Source organism: Sinocyclocheilus grahami, unplaced genomic scaffold (assembly GCF_001515645.1).
Source record: "Sinocyclocheilus grahami isolate Dianchi unplaced genomic scaffold, SAMN03320097.WGS_v1.1 scaffold720.1, whole genome shotgun sequence".
In the NCBI taxonomy this organism is placed as follows: domain Eukaryota; kingdom Metazoa; phylum Chordata; class Actinopteri; order Cypriniformes; family Cyprinidae; genus Sinocyclocheilus; species Sinocyclocheilus grahami.
In genome coordinates this window covers 153,732-159,731 of record NW_015505899.1, presented here as the reverse complement: position 1 = coordinate 159,731, position 6,000 = coordinate 153,732, and positions in this window count along the sequence as shown.

The window sequence follows — 6,000 nt, the reverse complement described above, 5'->3', positions numbered from 1 at the left end:
GGGTCGTCACATGTGGTTGCCACAAGCCCGCTGGCCGCGCCGTTCTCAAGCCCACCGGCCGTTCCTCACTCTAGGCCGCCGATCACTCTAGGCCGGCGTGTGTGACGCTGTGTGTTTCGTTGTGAAAGCGAAACTACTTTGTTTGGCCTTCCAAAAGAGGACACAACTAGAAATCAGTGGTTAAGTTGTATTCACAACACTGTTCCAGAACAGTACAACCCAAATATTCAGATGTGTGCAGTGCATTTTGCAGAGGATGAGGACTATTTCCTGTGAGAGTAGCCTACAATGCCGGTGTCTGTTTCTATAAAGTGGGGCAGTTCCAAATTTGCAAGGACAGTCTGGCGCTTCTGACTCACAGCCTGTAAGTACGTTTTTTATATTTAAAGAATTTGCCACTGATGATTCAAACTTGTTGTTTGTCGTTTCTCCAGACATGGTTTTGTTTACGCAGCGCGATATGCAATGCAATAAGTAAAAATACAGTATAAGTCATTATAATCAATAATTATGTCCCTACTGGATGCAACAAATGCCTGGTTTGTAAAGGGTTTTAATGTTTTTGTCTCGTCGCTCTGGCCGGGATACGGCATCAACAGTATGGTAAGGGGTGTAACATTTCTTTCACAGGCATGAGGTATTCAGCCAATCACAACGCATTGGATAGCTGACCACCTCGCTTTTCAGAACAATGAGCTTTGTAAAAATCGAAGGTTTCAGAAAGGCGGGGCATAGAGGAGCAACAATAATGTACATTATGTGGAAAATAATGTGTTTCTTGAACCTTAAACCACATAAATACATTGCATTACACCAAATACACAACATGTTCTTTTTAGCAACGCCATATGACCCCTTTAAAACTCCTAAAGTGAGTTGTATCAAACTTAAGGCCATAAAAAGTTTTAAATACGTTAAATGGTATAAGAAATGTCTTAATTATAATTTCAAGAGGTCTTACAGTTGGGGTCGGAAAAGATATGGCTGATTAAACTTCAAAAGGTAGTGTTGTCACTGAATAAATATCAGCGCTGCATGTTTCATGTCAAAAAGCGCAGATGTCTTTATTTGAATGTATCAGAAGGGAACCGCCTGTCCTCAGAAACGTGTCGTTGGCATTTTAATTTAATTTTACCTATAATTCCTGATGAAGCAGCGTTTATGAGCGCGGAGCTGTTACCGGGGAAACCGCAATATTTCAGAGCTCCTAAAGCGCCACCTCGTGGCAGAGAAGGAATTTGCATTTCCATTAAGCCTTTCTTGCGGTTTATGGTCAAATTAATGCAAAGTCATCTCATGTTTTTAGGTAGCTGTAAATGAGAAAGAAGTTGATGTGCCTTCTAAAAATCTAAACAATTAAGACAGTAATATGTATACGTTTTAAATTGACATAACTTATATGCTGGATTTATCCCCTTTCATAAAAATGGTCTAAAGGCTGAAATGCTGTTGTATAAGATTTTTGTTTTTTTGAAAACCTGTATCTGAACTGTAAATCATGTAATGTTATGGCTCAATATTGTATGTTACCATAGACATTGTCCAACCCTGCTTATACTGTGTTCATTTTACTTGTGAAGCTCTTAAAATAAATAGCCTTAAATTTATTTTTAAAAATTCTGCAGATACCCTGTAAATAATTAAATAAAATCCCTTCCTTCATATTTGTTGATAAATGTTGAAAATATTTTTGATTGATATTTAAACTCCTATCTGATTTTCTATATTTAAAAAAGGGGGTCTTTTTTTATTTGGGCTAGTTAAATAAATTTTCGGGCTACCAAAATCTGAAGAGTACCTGCCAGAAGGGCTACCAGGGATTTAGAAATTTTGCGAGCCGTGCTGTCAGTAATAAAATTATAAAACAATTTGACCTCAATTCAGTTTGAGGTATTCAAAATATGACAACACTGAATTTTTACAAGCAGTGATTTAAGAGCCATATATGTTAGGCCTATTTATTTAGATAAATGGAACATCAGATGGCTTTGACCTGTGATGCAGTTAGGCAGACTAGGATATTTATATGTACAAATCAGACAAATATCCCATTCCAAAACATTTCTACCATAAACTTACACTGTAAAGAAATTAAAGTACCATCTTTGATTGTTGAAAGACTTTCTGGTGCATTTCACTTACAGCCAATACAATTTCTAGTAGCATTTTCATTGGTCAGGCGTGGGACAAAGTTTAATCCAGGAGCAAAGATAAATAATTGAAATAACTGATTTATGCCCTGAAGAATTTTTGCCTTGCGTCTCATCTTCCCACTCGCACCCCACAAGCTCAAAGGAATGAAGGAGATTTGTGTCTTGGGGTGAAGCACTATGTAAAGTCTTAGTTCTGCTGCACCCAAAAATGATCTGGACCTCCTGACGTCGATGGCTGCCGCAGATGACAGAGCGGCAAAGGATGCCCTGAAAAAGCCAGTGAACCACCTCTGGTATCTCAGTGAGAAATTGGCTGCACTGGCCCTGTTTGAACCAGATGTCACGGTGGAGGAAAAAAAGGCAATGGTCGCTGCAATGGAGACTGAAGTGGACAAGGAGCTAGAGAAGAGCGTGCACGTAGACCCTAAGTATTGCAAAAAAAGGATTTGAGCAACTTCATCACAAAGAACACTCACAACTTCATTATTCTTGATTTCCGTCAGGACTTCCTAAATGAAGATCCTAGTACCTGGGCAAGCGATGCAACTTATATCACAGATGAGCAGATTGACAAGAGCCCGACGGTGACCAATGACAAGTCAGAAAGAGGCTTTGTGCTTGTCCAAGAGTACAACAGACTCCTCTCAAAGACTGAAGAACAAACACACTTCATTATGCAGATTGTCAGAGAGCACCGAAATCAGTTTCCAGATGCCGGCAAGAGTACTATGGTTGAAGGACTTGTCGATTCATCATAAATATCTAGATCAAATTTCAATTTTGTTCTAAGTGCACTTTCTTCACCAGTACAGTAATTTCACATTTTAACATTCTGCTTTTACATCTGCAAGAACTTTGTGGCTGAAGGACATGTCAGACTGTCATCACGATCTAGATCAGATCTCAATTTTTCTAAGATCAGTTCTCATCAGCAGCGTTGTAATTCAACATTTTAAGACTAACAACACTCTTCTGTGTTCTCGTTTTTAACCTAATTCACTGTTTACTAATGGTCTTGTACAATTATTAATTATGTGCTGTTATGGTCATTAAGACAGAATTTCTCTTTTGTTGAGCAAACCCCAAACGTAGTCCAATCTAAGCGAAATTTGGTTCATTTCCATTTCCTTATTCCACCCAGAGAACCCAATAATGCCAGGCCCAGTGTGGACTGCAAGCTCATCCGCATCCTCACCAAGGCCATTAAAGAGCTCAGCTTTGATTGGTCAGCCCCAGAAGAACCCACCCGCAGCTGCCTTTACAAATGGATCCTGCCAGGGCACCGTCAGCTAGCTCCCTGCCAGAGACCTGCACCATTCTATCCGGAAGTTCATGAAGAACTCACCAAGTCGTGGCATACCCCTTACTCAACTCGTGTCCACACTTCTGCCTTCACCGTCTTTCACCTCTATTGATGCCACTGAGCAAACAGGGTACAAAGCTTTCCCCTCTTGAAGTGTCCATCGCTGCACATCGCTGCCCACTCACGGCCCTTGGATGGAAAGCCAAGGAAGTTCAACCCGAAACAGAAACTCAACCCGAAAACAATTAGAAGACAACTCTCACTGCCCAGTAATTTTCTCAAAAGAGCTTCCTGACCTGGGAACTAACTACAGTCCTCAAGGATCTTTAAGGCCCCCTGTTTGAGCAACTTCGCCCCAATTGCGGCCAGTTTCACTTAAGACTGCCCTCCTGCCGGCTTTGCTGTCGATAGAGTGAGTTTGGGCGAAAAGACTGCAAATTCTTCCTCAAGCCAAGGCACGACTACATGCCTAAGGTGCTCTCTACTCCATTCAGAGCACAGGTTATTACACTCTCAGCTCTTCTTGCTTTGGACGATTCTGATGTAAATGTCATTCAATGCCGACTTATATAGGCAGATGGCCCTACCCGATTGGGTGGGCTGAAATGGCATTTGTTCGTGCAGCTACACAAACATGACCAAATCAGGCTTCAGTATTTCAGAGTTTTTGCGGTGTGCAATCATGGAGTAACCTGGAGTAATTATGGAGCAGGTTGTAACCGGCAAAACTCAACTATGAGATCCATCATCAGAACATTCCACCAAGAAAACCAATAAGTCTGACTATTCACAATACTTTTATAATATAGTAAATGACATTACTGTATAGAACAGTGCACAAAATAATTGTCAAACTTTTTTGTCATTTACAGTTGTAAAATGTTGACTGCGTATTCAGAATTGGCAGGAGAAAACCTGGTGGTGTGATGTACTGAATGACAGAGTTGGCTGGAGGTAATGATCTTGGTGAGAAATTAAATATGGCTGTCCAAAATAAAGCAGGTTATCAAAGAGAACAATGACACCTTTGAAACGTGGCATCAGTCAATCAGAAACAATACCTGAGTGAAACAACTATTTCAACTTGGTAAAAGAACTAACCAAATTATCTTTTTCAGAAGGTGATGCAGCTGCATGCTGCTGTGACAAGTACATTTTTGTTGATGAGGTATTCAGTCTGGCAAAAACCAGATGCTGTGGAGAAGTCATGCTGTTGTGTTCTGGTGATTTTGAAAGAATCAGTAGCAAAATGAAAGTGTGATCAGTTTCTATAAATGTACAACTTATTTGTGAAATAATTTTAAAGCAAATAAAACATTTATCTAAACCGTGATCAAATGGTTTGGTGACTATTTGTTAATGAGGGATTTGTGCATACTTTTGTGTTTTTAGATTTGTAAAGTGTAAGTTATTATTATTATTAATACTATTATTGTTATTATTATTATTATTTTACAGAATACACAGAATTGTGACATATTTAATTAAATTTCAGAAAATTTAATGTTTTTATATGCACATAATAAACTTACCTTTATATTTTACTGGATTCTCTCTTTTTTAATTCAACAAAATTGTGAAACTGTAATATTACAATTGATTTTTATATTACAATAGTGACACTTCAAATAATGTATATATCTTAACCCAACAGACATTTAATGACAAGAATTTTAGAATTGTACATGTTAGTACTTTTAACAGCTTATTACATGTTTCAAAACACCCTTGGTACTGAATTAAAAATGACAGTAATACTACAGTTGTAACGTTAGAAAATACACTTTATGTATTATTATGTACCTGCAATGTGATAGTCACAAACAATCATCAAAATTGTGTTGCTGGAACATCTTGTGGCCAGCAGATGGACCCATACCAAAAGTGATGAGTAGCTTGAGCAAGAATTCAAGAGGACTTCTGATCATGTGCTAAAAATATTTGATTCAATGTTGTGGGCTAAACTCAAGAACACAAGTTAAGATGTGTTCTTTTGCAAAACACATTATTTTAATTTAATTGAATTGACTGATTTATTGTATTGCTTTATAGAATGTTATAATAGAATGTTCATATAAAGAAAATCAGAAATATCGATGGAAGTGAGTTTGAACCATATTCTAAAATATCTAAATATGAAAGATTCCATCAGAGGCAAACAAAATAAAGAGGCAATTGATTGACAGGGGTATGTTCAACCAAAGGCATGCTATCACATACACAAACATATGCACACACAAACATAAACAGAGGCAGCAGGTGCTCCTACTTGGGTTTTAATTACATGATCTCTGATTCATCTAATTGACATGCTAATGAGGGTGTAATTAATGCACGAGAGAGGACATCGGCAACCTCTATTAATTAATGAATAATCATCATATATACCCTTGCATATTTAATCACACATGCATTTATCAGGTTTTTGTTTGTTTGAATTTATTTTTGCAGAAATGTTTTACTCGATGGAATCATCAAGAATCACTGTATCCATGCAGTTTCAGTAATGCATTAAACATATATTTTAAAAAAGTATAGAAAACA